Source organism: Schistocerca nitens, chromosome 8 (genome assembly GCF_023898315.1).
Source record: "Schistocerca nitens isolate TAMUIC-IGC-003100 chromosome 8, iqSchNite1.1, whole genome shotgun sequence".
NCBI classification, from domain to species: domain Eukaryota; kingdom Metazoa; phylum Arthropoda; class Insecta; order Orthoptera; family Acrididae; genus Schistocerca; species Schistocerca nitens.
The window spans coordinates 160,271,408-160,288,384 of NC_064621.1; the positions used below are offsets into that span (position 1 = coordinate 160,271,408).

Genomic DNA, 16,977 nt, shown 5'->3' on the forward strand with positions numbered 1-16,977 from the left:
AGATGTTTGAACCTATGCCTCCACTAGAGTGGTACCATGCGGTTGTATAGGCCTTCACAGTAAGGTGGCGTAAGGTTGTCGCATTGAACGGAGGTGATTTTGAAAAATACTATTTTGCACCCTAGTCAGTGGGGAATAGTATGGTGTATTGGAATCCCGAATAAAACCAACCTGCTTCCAGAAAAAAATTGTTGCATTATTTACTGAATACCCACTTATTCTGCTGAGTATGTTTAAGTTGTACGAGGTGCGGCTAGAAAAAAACCTGACTGATGCTGGAAAAAACATTTATTTACAATTATTCACAATTTCATGTTATCTCCTTCAATGTACTCTCCTCCTCGGTCTCTACACCGCTCCATACGAATTTTCCACTGTTCATAGCAATGCTGCAGATCATTTTCGGTAAGTCCATACATTACCTCCGTCGCTTTTTCTTTTACTGCTTCAACAGTCTCAAATCTAGTTCCTTTCAAAGCTGACTTGACTTTAGGGAAAAGAAAAAAGTCACAGGGGCCAAATCAGGTGAGTAGGGTGGATGATCTAAGATGGGAACGTTGTGTTTTCCCAAAAACGTCTTCACTGACAACGCACTGTGAGCTGGGGCATTGTCTTGGTGAAGGATCCATGACTTTTTTCTCCACAAATCGTTCCGTTTTCTCCGTACTCGCTCACGTAGGGTAGCCAGGACGCTAATGTAGTAATGCTGATTCACTGTTTGTCCCTCTGGTACCCAATCAATGTGCACAATCCCTTTGATGTCAAAAAAAACAATCATCATTGCCTTGAATTTCGATTTTGACATTCGTGCTTTTTTTTGTCGTGGAGAACCAGGAGTTTTCCAATGCATCGATTGGCGTTTAGTTTCGGGATCGTAAGTAAAAAACCACGATTCATCGCAAGTAATAACATTTTGTAAGAAGGTGGGATCACTTTCAATGTTTTCCTGGATGTCAGAACAAATCATTCTTCGGCGTTCCTTCTGTTCAATTGTGAGACACTTTGGAACCATTTTTGAACACACTTTGTTCATGTTGAAACTTTCATGAAGAATCTGCCTAACACTTTCCTTGTCAACTCCTGTTAACTCAGACACTGCTCTGATTGTTAAACGGCGATCTTGTCGAACAAGTTTACCGATTTTTTCAATGTTTGCATCAGTTTTTGCTGACAATGGTCCGCCAGTGCGAGTGTCATCACTGGTGTCTTCGCGGCCATCTTTAAATCGTTTAAACCACTCAAACACTTGTGTTCGCGATAAACAATCATCGCCGTACACTTGTTGTAACATTACAAACGTTTAGCTTGCAGATTTTCCTAGTTTGAAACAAAATTTGATGTTAACACGTTGTTCTTTCTGTACACTCAACATTTTCCGACGCACAGACAAAACGTCAACTACTTAAAACAGACGCCACGGGCAGACTGAGTGCAGGAGGCAGATGAAACTCGAGCAGTAGGCGGAGCGAGAGTCACGTGACAGGCCACGCGACTTTCAGCCTTATTGCATTCGTTTTATTGTTTCACCAGTACTAGTCCGGTTTTTTTCTAGCCACACCTCGTAAAGCATCACTGTCACGGATACTGTTGAGTTTCAAGATGAATGGGAAACGGAAATTATAACACTAGCAAAAATATGAGAGCGAACGGTGAACCACCTTCATTTTCATATTAAATTTTCATGTCCTTCCTGAGAACAGGAATATACTTGAATGAAGTTCAAAAATGTGTTTGTGTGTGTGGACGTGTGTGTTGAAGGGGGAGAGACGTTTACTTTAATAAACCTGCAGCTACCTCCAATCACTGCTTTGAGAGATCACTAAAATTCATTCAGCGGTTCCCCAACACGCTACATCTTAGCAAAATCAAAAATCACTGCTAAATACAGACTACTTCAATAAAAAACTAGATTTGAAACCATCAGATACGAGTATATCATTACTAAGCGGCGAAGATCGCACTTAAATGGTACAATTTCAATAAATTTCAAAAAATCGCAAGCAGTGTATTTGAAATACGGAGATAAGGAGCTATGCGAAAAAATAGGAGGCAGACTCAAAAATAATTTCACCTTCCGTTCTACAATGCATTATCGAAAAACCGGGCTCCTACAAGTGCACTATTTTCCAACATAATCTCCTTCCATTCCTATTCACTTCGTCCAGCAGTCACAAAACTTGCAAATCCCTTCTAGGAACAAGGTTTTTAGTTGGTCTCTAAGCTAATTTTGACCGCTGACTGCGCCTCTGAGGAAAATCGAAGACCTCGCAAAACATCCTTGAGCGGCCCATCCAAACGAATGACGTTGGGAGCAACATATGGACTATAGAGAAGGTGTTCCTGTAGTTCAAAATCCAATTTACTCTTGGTTTCAACAGTTTGGTAAGCCCTGTGTGGACAGGCGTTGTTTGCAGCGAATTGTTGGCTTAGTTTGTTTTCCAACTACTCACTGTAAGATTCCTAGTTGATGATTGTTCCTTTTGTCGTGTTCCGTTCCAGTGGAAGCCCATTTGTGTCCCAAAAATGGTACTATAACCTTTCCTGGCCATGATAGTCTTAAATTCTTTTGTATTTGATGATCCAGTTTGTTTCCATTCCATACTCTGGGTGGTACTGTGATAGAGGTGAGCCTACGTTTCGTCACCGGTGTCTGTCCTCGTCAAAAATGAGTCGCCTGATCTGTTGGTATAGTAGAATGGACATTGGGAGACGTCAACATGCTTGACTTTAGTTGTTCAGTACGTAGTCTTGGTACCCATCGAGATAAAAAAAATTGAAAATGAGTACATCATGGATGATTTGATAGGCAGAACCAAGACTGATGCCCAAATACGACGCTACCATCTCGCCGGTAATTCACCTATCCGCTAAAACCGTATCTTGAGATTACTGAATCTTTTTGACTGTGGTGGACGTCGAAGCAGGTACTATTTCCTCCTCAAGTGGCACACTTGTCCAACCACTTTCAAACATCTCGGTCCACAAATAAACAGTTATAAGTGATGTGCGTGGTACTGGAAATCAACCATTAATTGCAACCGCTTTTACCCCTTGTGAACGAAGAAGTCGATTCACTGCTCGTTGCTCCCCCTTGGTCAAACTACTAGCGGAGCTGACATTCTTACGCTCTCACTGACAGAACGCAGCTAAAGTGGTTGAGGCTGAATGACCCGTACATTTGCAGAAGGCAGCGTGCGGATTTTAAAGGGATTTCATAACAAAAATGTTGATAATTTTTAAGTCTCCATAATATGGTGATGGGCAGGCAAAGAAAAATATGTTGAGTTGAATGGAGTGAGTGGGTGAAGAATACAAGGCAGAAGAGGGTCAAAGGCCTGTTGCTCCCTTTGCTCTTTCAATTTCATCACGCGATGGTGAAGACAGTGTTTTGGCCCGTTTTATTTTGCCTGTCCTATAGTATGAAAATACACCCGAAAAATGGTTAGTTAGCAATTGAAGACAGGTATAAAAGGCGGTCATTGCGTTCACGACTGAAGACCACAGGAGAAAAGGGTGGGAAGTACGTTTTTTGTCAACGTCGCTATAGTTTATTCGTGTAACTTATATTCTGCATTTTACAGAGCACAAATGCTTCGTAAATGGCTGTGCAGCTCGAGGCAAAATAAATACAATAAAAATAATTCGTTTGAAGGGTAGCCACAAAAATGGTGACGCTTTTAATGTACATATACAGGGAGAAAAGGCGATAAGTTAAGTGCCTACTGTGACAGAAGGACGCACTTCTATGTATGTCGCACTGTACTATACTAACAGTGGATTTTTTAAAGTATTGAGTTCACGAACGTGCCCTTAATTGAACAGCCAGCTGTTTATTATGCACTTCTAACTTAACCTTAAATCATATCCTCAGTTTCATTCTGTCTGTTTTTTGCCATACATCTTGAGTCATACAATGTGCCATGGATCACGAACATGAAGGGCGCAGGAAAAAGAAGATGGGGGAGCACTCCAAGAAGCTGAATTTATATCACAAACATTTTTTTCATTTATTGTAAATATTTAAAACCTATGAATGAAGAAAATGTTTTATACGTATAATTTGGTACTACCTCCTCTGCCCTTGAGCAAGATCATGTCGCACTAGTTTCAATTGCCTCCTATACTTATGGGAAAAATGCTCTTACATCATCTGAAGTAATTCTTACTCCCATTAATATGTATTATCAAAAGTAAACGAAGGTTTCATGAACAGAATATTAGTGTACGAACTCTGGTGTTACATGTTTCGAAATTGGTCTCCGTGGTTTTCATACTGTGAATATGTATACAATTACAGAAACTAGCCACAGTCTTTCTGCACCAGACCAACTAGTTTCTTTTCCTGCAGGCTCCAAGTTTCCCTTTGTTCTGGTTAATCTCTAGTTTTGTTCTGGAAAGTCAGTGGTACAAGTGGAATCGACAGTTTAGAAGCCCTGTAAGCAACATATCGTTTACAGGGTAGAAGTAATGAGGTAAGAGGTAGCTCTATTGAACGCCCATATTTGCGACCAGTAACATTTGTCACGGAATAAGACAAGAGAGGATCTAACGAAATGCAGCAGTTAATTATTAATCCGATTAAAACGAGGAAAGACGAACGGCGCTGCAAAAGGCGCACCTAGCCGTGTGACGTCCTTTAGCGTAAGCTCATAAGCCGTTTAAATGTTAATTAAATGTCTCAACTTTGACGCGCATGCTTAGCTCGCTTTAAGCCATTCCTTAGCTCTCAAAGACATTTGAGCAAGAAGCGTAAAATCGCATACACGGATACAGAGTGAAGGATCAGCTATTAAAGTTTATTCTGTACTCAAAAGTTGATGATTCCGAAAGTGAGACCAATTTATGAGCGTTGGTTAGTAGAACAAAAAAAATGGTTCAAATGGCTCTGAGCACTATGGAACTTAACATCTATGGTCATCAGTCCCCTATAACTTAGAACTACTTAAACCTAACTAACCTAAGGACATCACACAACACCCAGCCATCACGAGGCAGAGAAAATCCCTGACCCCGCCGGGAATCGAACCCGGGAACCCGGGCGTGGGAAGCGAGAACGCTACCGCACGACCACGAGATGCGGGCGGTTAGTAGAACAGGTGGCCCGTAGGCACGGAAATACAAATATACGACGGCGTGATTAAAAGTAATGCCTCTGAATTTTTTTATGTGAAAGCTCGGATAGCTTTTAAATAATACGAAAGTTATTAACATTCTACATCTTTTTTCTTCATGTCTACATATTTATTTCTCAGTATAAACTATAGTCACCCTGGCTACGAACAGATTTCTCCCAACGACAGACCAGCTTGTTGATAGCGTCACTTTGGAGTATTTGACTTAGCTGACGGACCGACACCTTCACCTCTTCTTGTACCACTTTATCTGTCTGAGTGAAGTCCTCGAAGGTGTTCTGTAAGTTTTGGAAACAGAAGAAAATCGGATGGGACCAGGTCCGGATTGTATGGAGTAAGATCGATGGCAGCGTAGCCAGTGTGTCTGATTGGCAGACCACACACGAGCGCTGCGAAATCTGCAGCATTGCCACGCTGAAGTAGAGAGTGCTTCATGTGTGGACGAACTCTTCGAATTCGAAACGCATTTCTTCACGCTGTTTCTCACATACCGACATAGTTAAACACCGCCATGTGGCACGCTACGATTCGGAGCCTCCGATATCCGCAGAGGACTGCAGACATGTAGAAATGAACGATAAAAATGTAGAATGTTAAGAACATTTACTTCATTAAAAGTGCTTTAAGAGTTCTGACGTCATAGCGTGGAATAGCACGTTCGGGAGTCTTTCCGAACGTGCAGAGCAATATCTGGCATGTCAGATATTCTGAGCGTGCGTCTGAGCGTTGACCAATGAGATGGCACAACGGCACCTACGTCACAAGCACGATGTCTCCCTTCAGTACAGAGTTGTGAGGCGCCATATTTTGGCATTCATTTCAAGCCTATATGTATATATGCTGCTTCTGAGCACCAGCAAATTGAGAATCACTGGAAAACCCGTTGTTAACTGTGTGATTCGTTCCAATAAAATAATGAGAAACATAATATTCGTGGCAAAAGAATTATTGTAACTTGCGTATTATGAGAGTAGGCTATTAGAGGGCAGCGACACACTGAAAGTCCACCCAAAACGCATTGTTCTTGGTACAATTTGTTATAATTAAATCTCAAGTAGTAACATACCTACCATTAAAGTTTTCAGCAAGCGGTAACATAATATGATTAGATGCGAGAAGTGTGATGTTGATTTAGCGTAATGAGTAGCCTCACTGTCCAGTATTGAGTTGTTTGTTGGAGGCAGTGGTTCGTGTCTTGAAACTTCCCAGTTACTTTTTCCTAACATTCCCGTTTTTATTAAGTCCTGATACTTTATTATTAATTTAATACAAGTATATAATATATCTGATGTTATGTAAATATAAGTTCTCCTTATTTTTGAGGGGTGACTTTGTTAGATTGGCTTAATCTACAGGACAGCTTGCGCTACTTGCATAAAGATATTTTGCTCCTTTTTCTATTACGCTTCGAAATTCACATGTTGCAAAGATTCTGCTGGGTAGGAACTGTGATCAAGTAAGTCTGACCTTGGGGTTTTTCTAAAATGTGGGAATGATGAAATAACGTTTATCTTATGCGGAGAAGTATTCCAAATTTGTAACACTGTTTGTAATGGAACTTTTATAAGCCTGTGTCCTTATTGATTGGACATGGTACTTTCCTTTTCGTGGAAGAGGGAGGAAATGTGCGTTTTAATACAGCCTACGTGATCTGCCTTGGCCGCTGAGTAAACAGTGTGATTTACGAACTAGAAACATCCGTCAACTGCCGCTGGAGTGCCTTGCGATCACGTATAGCACGTTGGTGCCCACGTACCGTATGCACAAGTCGCATCGTTTCTGAGTGTTCAGCAGCACGTCGAACTTGGCACGCTCAACGTTAACGTTCGACAGCACGGTCCGTGTGCCGACGGCTTTACCATGAACTTTAAAACGTCGATTGGAAGCACAAGCAGAGTTTTACAAAGCGACCTTGATGGGCGGTAAAAAAGAAACATGTACATATTTTAAAATCATTTTTATTAGGTTTTAGCTCTTCGCAAGGAAGATAGGTGCAGAATTTGATAAAGGTTCGATTAAAAGTTTGTCATGTTTTATAACACGTACATCAGTATAGATATCGTCGCAGAAGAAGCTGAGTAGCACAGTCACCGTGGTGTAGTGCTTACGATGTTACACTGTTGCATGGAGGGTCGTGAGTTCGAAACTCACCTTAACTGTAAAATTTTAATTTCTATATGCTGTTCGAGTACAATCTAGAAGTATCCACAAATGTCAAGAATCATTGTACTGGGGTGTTCTGAAGCCGTATATACACTGTGTGTTCTGGCCGGAGGCTGTTCGCTCAGCGCTCTTGTATGTGCAAGTGCTGAATAAACCTTCGTTAAGTAAAGTTAGTAGTGTTCGTCATTCATATAATTACACCTCCTTCCACGTGAAATATTACACGTACTGAAGCAATTTCCTTGCCATACCTGGGTTTTACATAAAGTACCTCATCTAGATATTACTGAATATGAGCCATACAAGTGTATCACTGCAGAACAAATTAGTTTATTTCTACTACCTTTTTACCACCGAGCGAGGTAACGCAGTGGTAAGACAGAGGACTCCTTTTCAGGAGGACTATGTTTCAAACTGACATCCGGTTATTCATGTTTTGGTGTTTCTTGATTTTCCTAGCGTAAGGTAAGCGCTGGGATGATTTCTTTCAAAAAGTGAGCCATATTTTCTTCCCTATGCTTCACCAGTACTAGCTAGCTCCGCTTCAACTTACCTCGTTGTCTTCGAATTTGCAAGAATTGTATTAGGTGTCAGTTTCCATGTGTAATTTTGTAGTTTCTTAGAAACGACGTTATTCTCATTGTGTTCTAACATATTTTTTACCAGATATTCCCTTATTAAATAATAAGGTGGTCGTAAAGTAAACTGAATAAAGCAAAAATGTTGCTTATTTGGTTACTGCTTTCATATATCCGTACAATTTACATTACAGTCCAGTTATATAATTTACAGGGAGATAATGGCGCAAACTAGTTTCTGAAAGCAATAACTTAAAGCTTGATCTGGTTATGTTCGTTGCAAAGTAGCTATCCACCGTAAATCAAATTCGTTAAGCAAATGCAATGTCACTACCACGATATTCTTCCACAGTTCTGCTTCAGTGATCCATGTAGAAAGTATTGACATACAGAATTAGAATTTTCAAAGTGCAATAATTGAGCCTGTGATTTGAACGGACAAATTATGGAGTTATAAGACGTAATAATCTCTTATTTTGTGGCAAAAGGACTAAGTATACTGCCAAGCAATGTTTCGTAGATAGAGCACTGACTGTTCTAAGCCGCATGCAGTGAAACAGAAGTATCGATCCCGTCGTTGCCGATGCGCTATTGTGTCACAAATTCTGTGCAACGGTTTCATTCCGCCGTGAAATGCTGTGGCACTCTGTCATACGATCCGCAGTGAAATGCTGTGACGTGGCAACGGGGAAGCTGTCGATCGCCATATGACGATAGATGACCAGACCGCAACTCGACAGCAAGTAATTGCAGCTTCACCACCGGCTAGCATTAGTGGCCACACTGACCTTTCCCTCGTGGCTTTTACGAGCCACAACCGGGCGATGACTCGACAGCGCGAACAGCCCCGTCACGATTTGCACTGCGTTACGAAACAACTGGGCGGCAATGAACCACATGCGATTCATTTTCGACCGAGGTCGCCGCTCTAAACTGAATAGCCATTTGTAGGTTATAGTGCAAGGGATACAAAACTTGACAGGTACGTTAGGCGTCTGAATTCACAGTGGTGAAGTTCTAGAATGATCGACGCGAATTCATAAGAAGTGTTGCTTGTGTACACATGTTAAGCTGAACCCGATGTTCACGTTACCGTTTTATAAAAGCTGCGAAGAGACCATATCATACTCATTTTCAGTAGACGTAGTTTCAGTCCTATTCCCAGCTCAGGAAAGAGTCTGACCACTTCTCACTTTTGGTAAATAGTATATGTTTTAGTCTATGGTCACATTTATTCTTTATTTTGTCTACTGGCTATCGTTTCGGTACACAATACCGTCCTCAGGCTATTCCCTAACACGAAGTTGTCACGCTAACTTCCCAAGTACGTTTGTCAAAAAGTTTGAGGATAGTACTGTGTACTCAAAAAGGGAAGCCAATAGGGAAAATAAGGAAAAAGTGCTACTATAGACTAAATTTATTTTTTTGACATGTTGATCGCTGTGCCAAGCGGCAGTAGTCGGGAATATGTTCACGTTTTGGATACAACTGGAACGGATGCTGTAATCTGATTTTTGTTTTGGATCAAGACAGGCGTAGTAATTTCTTATGGAGATAGCAGGAATGTAATCTGCTTTCGGCAATCCAATATAGTTCAAAAGGAATCAATAAGGGAAGCAAGTGTTTATAGAGGTTTGTGAACATGATTCACTTACACAAATATTGTTTGTCTAGATAGCACTTTACTTTTTTTTTAAATGGATAACCACTTTCCGCAGACAGCCATCATCAGATCAAAACAAAGAATCAGTTCGTCGTATTACGTCACATAATACTATCTGATACTATATGATCGTACCCAGTATACACTGATCAGCTGGAACACTATGACCACTGATCTGTTATCAATATAAACACGTCCAGGCGACAGTAGCGTCACCTGGCGAGGAATGACTGCTAGTCAGACACAAGCACGGTCAGTCAGCGGCTTGTCCGTGTGTAGAATGGAGAAGTCGCACGATCCATCTGAGTTTGACGGAGGGCAGATTGTGATGGCTTGGAGGCTCGGCACAAGAGCTTCGGAAACTGAAAGGCTTGTCGGGGGTTCGAGGAGTGTTTTTGTGAGTGTCTTCAACATGCGGCGAAACCAAGGTGAAACCACATCCAGACGACGTGACATTGGGCTGTCACTCCCCATTACGGATGTCGTAGTCTGGGTAGACTGTTAAAACAGGACAGGCGGAGAAATGTGGCGGAATTAATATCAGACCTTAATCCTGGGCAGAGTACAAGAGTGTCCTAACACACAGTGCACCGAACACTCGTAGCGATGGACCTCCGCAGCCGACGAGCCATGCACGACATCGGCAAATACTACTGAAATGGGCACGTGAACACCGGCAATTGACTTTGGCACAGTGGCAGGGCGTTGCATGGTCTGCTGAATGTCGATGGGAGGACGTGAATCAGTCTTCTTCCAGGGGAACAGCTCCTTGATGCCTGTACTGTGGGACGGAGACAAGCTGCCAGCAGCTCCATTATGCTCTGGGGAACATTCACGTGGGCATCAATGGATCCAGTGGAGCTCATGCAAGGCTCAATGACAGCCTAAGAGTACCGTAGACTGGTTGCACACCACATACACCCCTTTATGATGATCACGTTTCCAGACGGCATGGCATTTTTCAACAAGGTAATGCGCCATGTGATATAGCCAGGAGTATGATGGAATGGATCCAGGAACAAAGTGACGAGTTCTGATTGATGTGCTGGCTCCCCAACTGGCCAGATTTGAGCCCGATCGCACACATCGCGGATGTGATTGAACATGGTGCCGGAGCTTTTCGCCCCAGTCCCCGGAATTTACGGGTATCAGATATGTGTGCAGATGACGCGCTGGCTCTCTCCATCGACCAAACAAGGCCCCATTGATTCCATGCTACGGCGTGTCGTCGCTGTTACCCGTGACAAAGGTGAACATACCTCTATTACCTAGGTGGTCATAATGTTCTGGCTGATTAGTGCAAGTACGAGTACTCAGTGAACCTACCTGTAAATCGTTAACATGCAGTTATATTTAGAATCAATGAAGCAGCACGTACCGTAACGTACCAATTACTTTTTTACAGAGTCATCCGTATTTTTCTGGTTTGATGCATCCCTCCGTTTCTCAGTATCAAATGCCAAATTTTTCATATTTGCGTATTTCCTAAGATTATCGTCCGTTGTTAGCTATTTAACGTGTTTTGAGTTGCTGTCAATCAAAAATTGTTCCTAGCACCGCTCCTCCCAGTATAAAAGCGATTATGCGTGGGTGCTTTGGCACGCGTCTCGCCAAGCAATTCATGATCTTGGTAAAATTTCTTCTCAGACTTACTTATTTTCATCATGTCTTAAAAATTAAGTGGATAAATAATATTATAACATCACTCTGTAGGACCATATTTCAAACGTTTGCAGTTACTCCCTCAGTTCCACAAATGCAAAGAATTCTCTCAGGATGGCAATCAGAGACATCGTGAACAATAATAAGAAGCTCTTAACATTCATTCAAATTATCGTAAAAATTACAACAATTAAAAATGTCAAGAATGATTAGGTGACTTCGAAAGCCGCGTAGCTGCATGAAGATACTGTATTCACAACTGCCGGTTTCATGTCGGTATAGACGCAGATTTATAGTATTTATATTTTGATAATGTAAATGGGCAATTATAGAGTTCCTGCACTCGGAAAATTATTCATGTTAAAAGTCAGCCGACGTTGGTGATTTGTTATAAATTGAATACACCCAAGAGATTCTTGTCAAAAATGAACAAAGTATGACTTGTGAATGAGCCAGACCGGATTACATCTCGAAGGATATATTCGAGGTTTTTTTGTAGACATCAGCTGCATAAAACTGGTGTATGTAAAAAATCCCTGTGATATGCGCACTTTCGCCATATTGCTTACAGACATATCTTGTAGACAGGCCTTGGAGGCTAACAACACACTCAACTGGATAGAGAACCTCGCCGTATTTTTAACTTCTCTTAGCTGTTCTCACTGGCGCAACATCCGTGCAGCACTGGAGCTACACGACAAGCACGAAGACACAACCGGCGCCAATAGCCCTACATGTGGCACATTGCTTCCAACATTGTCGTGGACACCTTATGAATACGTCATGTATGTACACAAAGCTGGCTTTCCTCCCAGCGTTAAAAACAATTTCGATATGTTAGCTACATTCGGTATGCAGCAGTGTATTACCTAAAATGCACCAAACATAAAATTACGAGCAATTACATTTTGTACTGCAAATCTTTCAAAATATGAGCTGTGTTTTACTTAATTTTGAACTATCAGAATAACTGCAAGCTGCTTGAACTGAAATCTAGGCACTCCACCAATCCGGTTGCTTTTGCATCACATCGCGTGTCGCATTCGTGTATCGCGTATCATATCTCCTCAGTAAGAATCATATCTTACAAGGTGCTCGAATGGATACAATTTATCACATGGCAAACACCAATACGCTCATGCAATCCATAGAAACAGCTCGTGCTGCTGCCACCTGTGAAGGCGCAACGCCGCCAGCCCGTATTGGAAATGTGTATATTGGGCTGCCTATCTGCACTCGCGATCTAATCGATGCGACATGCGGAGCAGACGTTTTTTCTACATGTTTTGACACGCCTGCCTCCTCATGGTGCGCTCAACAACTACAGAACAGCGCGTATTAAAAATGGTAAGTTCGAGAGGGGTGGTTTTATGCGTATCCTGTAGTTTCTGTGCCATCGCCTGCTGAAATCGCAGAGATAATTATGAAGAACCCTGTATTTAAGATGCAATACACTGAGGTGGCAAAAGTCGTGGGATACCTCCCAGAATCGTGTCGAACACCCTTTTGCATAAACTCCACGTGGCATGGACTCAAAAAGTCGCCGAAATTATCCTGCAGAAATACCGAGCCATGCTGCCTCTATAGCCGTTCATAATTACGAAAGTGTTGTCGATGCAGGATTGTGCGCACGAATTGACCTTTCGCTTATGGCCCATAAATGTCCGATGGGATTCATGTCGGGTTGTCCGTGTGGCCAATTGATTTGATCGAATTGTGCACAGCTTTCTTCAAACCAATCGCTAACAACGGTTGTCTGGTGACATGACATCGTTGTTTGTGAACATGAAGTCGATAAATGGCTGAAAATGGACTCCATGTATCCGAACAGAAGCATTTCCTTATAAATAAATATTTCCCTGAGGCAATTACGTCTCTTTTTATTATCCACGATAATGATCGAAGCAGACGAAGTGAATTAAAATTTGTGCTGCGGCCGGGTCTCTAACTTTTTTTTTTGTAACCATATATATTTATTTAAATATTTTAACAACGAAACATTTAAAAAAAGACATTTTATTCTATTGATCTATTATCCTAGTGATGGATAATATTATTGTCATTTTATATGTTTTCATTTTTACATTTTCCTTTTTCGTTTTTCTCTTATTGTTTGGTCCATTAAACCCTTTTACATGGCCATTTGTCGTCTTTTTTTTTTTTTTTTAGGGGTGTAGAAATTGCAGGACAGGCATAACAGTTTATATTTGGCATCGTTGCATTGATTTGAGTTTATGTTTCTGTATGTGATGCACTTGTGATGCCACAGGCACATTGTGTATTCTGGTTTGATCTCTTCCTCTAGTTACACTGTTTAGTGGGACAGTATGAAGGAAACGTCACCATGATAGGTGGAGCAGAAGTGGAAGAAACTTTTTTTTTTACATATACTACAGAATATACCTAATTGAAGAAGAGAGAAAATTTTGCCATATTACATAAGAGAAGCAGAAAGGATAGTGTGAGTAATCAATAGAATTTTATAGGCACAAAGTAAAGGAAATCAAAAATATCTAATAATAATAATAATGAGTAGTTGGCACTTTCCACTAAGGAGCACTTTGTGTCACTGATTTCACTAAGAAGAAAAACTTTATACTACTATAATCTTCTTGCTTGCTAGGCAGAAATGCTAACCATTGCACCACTGCAGTATAATGGTGAACATTGCTGCATGAACTACCTACGCTTAGTGGCCTCGCCAACACAAATTTTAATTCATTTCGTCTGCTTTGATAATTATAGTGACAATATGTAAGGGAAAGATGAATTGAAGTTTGTGTTGAGGAGGGCATTCAGCGTAGGTAGTTCGTGCAGCAATCTTGACCACCGTACTGCGGTGGTGTAATGCTTAGCATTTCTGCCTAACAAGCAAGAAGACCCGGGTTCGAGTCCCGGCCGCAGCACTAATTTTAATTCATTTCGTCTTCTTCGATCATAACCATTTCCATTCAATGATGGGCTGGACCGAGTCCAGTCCGTGTAAACGGAGCCAATACCATTATGGAGCCACCAGCACCTTGCATAGCGCGTTGTTGACAACTTTGGTTCACGGTTTCACGGGGTCTGCGGCACACACTAACCATACCATCCGCTCTTTTCAAATGAAATTGGGACCCACCTGACCAGGCTACGGTTTTCTGATCGTCTAGGATCTAATGGCCGTGGTCACGAGCCTAGGAGAGGTGCTGCAGGTGATGTGCTGTTAGCAGAACATTCGCGTCTGCCGTCTGCTGTCACAGCCATTCACGCCGAATTTCTCCGCACGTTCGTTGTACGTCACACACTGTTATTTCACGTAGTGTTGCTTGTCTGTTAGCCCTGACAATGCGCAAACGCCGCTGCTGTCGGACGTTAAGTGAAGGCCGCCGGCACTGCGTTGTGGTGAGAGACACTGCCTGAAAGTTAGTATTCTCGGCGCACTCTTGGCTCTGCGAGTCTCTGAATATTGTATTTAGTAACGATTTCCGAATGCCCCATGCGTCTAGCTCCAACTACTATTTAGCGTACAAAGTCTTAATTCCCGTCATGCGGCCACAATCACGTTGGAAACATTGAGAGGTGCCATGAGCCCCCTCTCATATTTCTATCTTACTCTGAGTAATTCGATTTTCCTCTCTAATTGCATGAGGTGAAAAGTCGCTATTCCTTCACACGCGGACTTCCTACGCAGCGTCCCTAGTCACCTGGGTGGTCCGGTAACAGGCGGGTTCTGCTGTTTCTTGAAAGGGTTAAGCCGAAGCCGACGGGTGTGAGGGAGTCGAGTGGATGCTTTCCAGACGCCGACGTTGTCATAAGAGCGGCGGCGACACGCCCAGAGGGGCCACAAGGAGCTGCTAGGCTAGAGATTCCGTTACTTCGCAGAAACTTAGTGAAAACCGTTTCTGCCGGGCTACCAGCGAGGCGTGGGAAAGACTTGTGTTCCCAGGCAGTCTTGGCGGGCAAATTCCCGCGTTTTCTGCAAAATCATAACTGTGATTGGCTTGCTCAGGGAATAGCTCCGTGACGTAGCGAAATCGGCGCAGAAATTGGCGCCAAATATCTCCATTGGTGGAATAGTACTGCATAGGCAATAGAGGGGTATTTTCCGCAGGTTTTCGAGTTGCTGATTGGAATGTACAACCACGACCACTGTCGTGGGGGCGGGAATGTTGTGTGTTCGGTTTGTACAGGTGCTCTTGAGAGAGTCGGCTCTCGCTTTTCGGTCAGAGTAGGTTACAAGACTGAGCTCTCGCTGCTCTGGACAGCCTGCCTTCTGTTGGCTATCTAATATACTTTTATTTAATTGTAACTGTTTGACGAAGTTGCTAAAGTTTCGACTTCAACGTAACTTTCCGAGTACAGTTGGCAATTGAGCGTTTTGCGTACAAGCGGCCTATGTTGTCTGTCTTGAGCAGTTTTGGCTAAAGTTGACTGTATCGGAGTTACTGTGTGACTTTGCTCGTTAAAACCAATCACTGTACCGTCAGTGATTGTGTGGCGGTCCTTCTTCGTCTCCCTCAGAGGCGCATTTGTATTGATAGAAAGTCTTTAGTCTGGAACAACCAGAGCAGGATAATTTGTTTCGGGCTATACTCGCGACATTATCATCACCGCGATAGGACGTAGAAGCAACTAGCCATCGCTTCCGGTACGCCAGATCGTGTCCTTGCAGTTAAGAAGACAGCTTGGTAATGTATGTCCGCAGCATCGGCAGATTAGGGAATTTGTTCTGTGATAATGAGAGCTTACCAGAGCGCGCCTGTTCCCGTCTTTCCTTACGTGGTTCTGTCTTGGATGTTCATTGTCTGAGTTCTCACTACTGTAGCAGCAAATAATGTTGGGTTGGCTGGGTGTTTCTCTTAAGATTTGAGTTGCAAGGGTTTGGCTCCACATACCACTTCGTCATAAATGTCACAATCTAGTTTCTGAACAACTTCACTTTCATAGCATTTATTTGAGTATCCAATTTGACGTATTGTAAATGTTTCGTGTGTTTTGTTTGTTATTTTGCGTTTAGTCATAAGAAATCAAATTTTTATTTTGGACAGAACTTTCATTCTGCTAATTGGTAGAGCAACCCTTTCATTTCTCACTACGTTAATGAAACTTTCCTTAATTTCTATCCAATTAAATTATTGCAGGTGCCAAACTCTTTTCTACTCCACTTGCAGGGTCGATTACAGTCAGTTCGCGTTTCTTCTTAATCCATGTGCAACAGCAAAAGTAGGAGTTAGAAAAGGGGTGGCTTAGAGCATCATTTCCATATGAAAATTCGAGAAGAATTTAGTGTTGAATACAGTGCTAGCCCCGGCACCTCGCAACATTTTCATATGAATCGCGTGAGTACAAATGACAGCTTAGCTCTTTTATACCTTGTGTACGCGATACCACCACCCACCATCTGCACATGTGTATACCGTTATTCCACGACTTCTGCCACCTGGGACTTGATTTTCAGCACAAGATAGGCATATCTTAATAGACGGTACTATTAGACAATCCCTACGAAGGAAATTAAGCGAAAAGGCAAGGGTGCATTAATGAAACCATTTGGACTATTAGTAACCCAACAGTAGCAATAGCGGATTGTTATGACGTGCAACCTGGGGAGACGAGCTGGGAGCAGGGCCCTGTGGCAAGGCGGCAGCTGAGTCAGCCGTGGCGGCGCGGCAGAGGCGGCGCCTCTTCGCCCCGAGAGCGGCGGCCGGCGCGAACAATCGCCCTTTGTGCCACGAGTGCCCTCGCCGGCGCTGCCCCCGGACGCCCGCCTCCGCCCCCACCACCACCACCACCACCC

General features: G+C 42.6%; 1 non-coding gene across 1 annotated transcript; it reads left to right on the forward strand.

Moving 5' to 3' along the window:
• The first annotated feature begins 14,031 nt into the window (after positions 1–14,031).
• Trnav-aac (transfer RNA valine (anticodon AAC)) lies at positions 14,032–14,104 on the forward strand. Its single transcript has one exon. It is a non-coding gene; the product is annotated as a tRNA-Val (tRNA).
• The last annotated feature ends 2,873 nt before the right edge of the window (positions 14,105–16,977 follow it).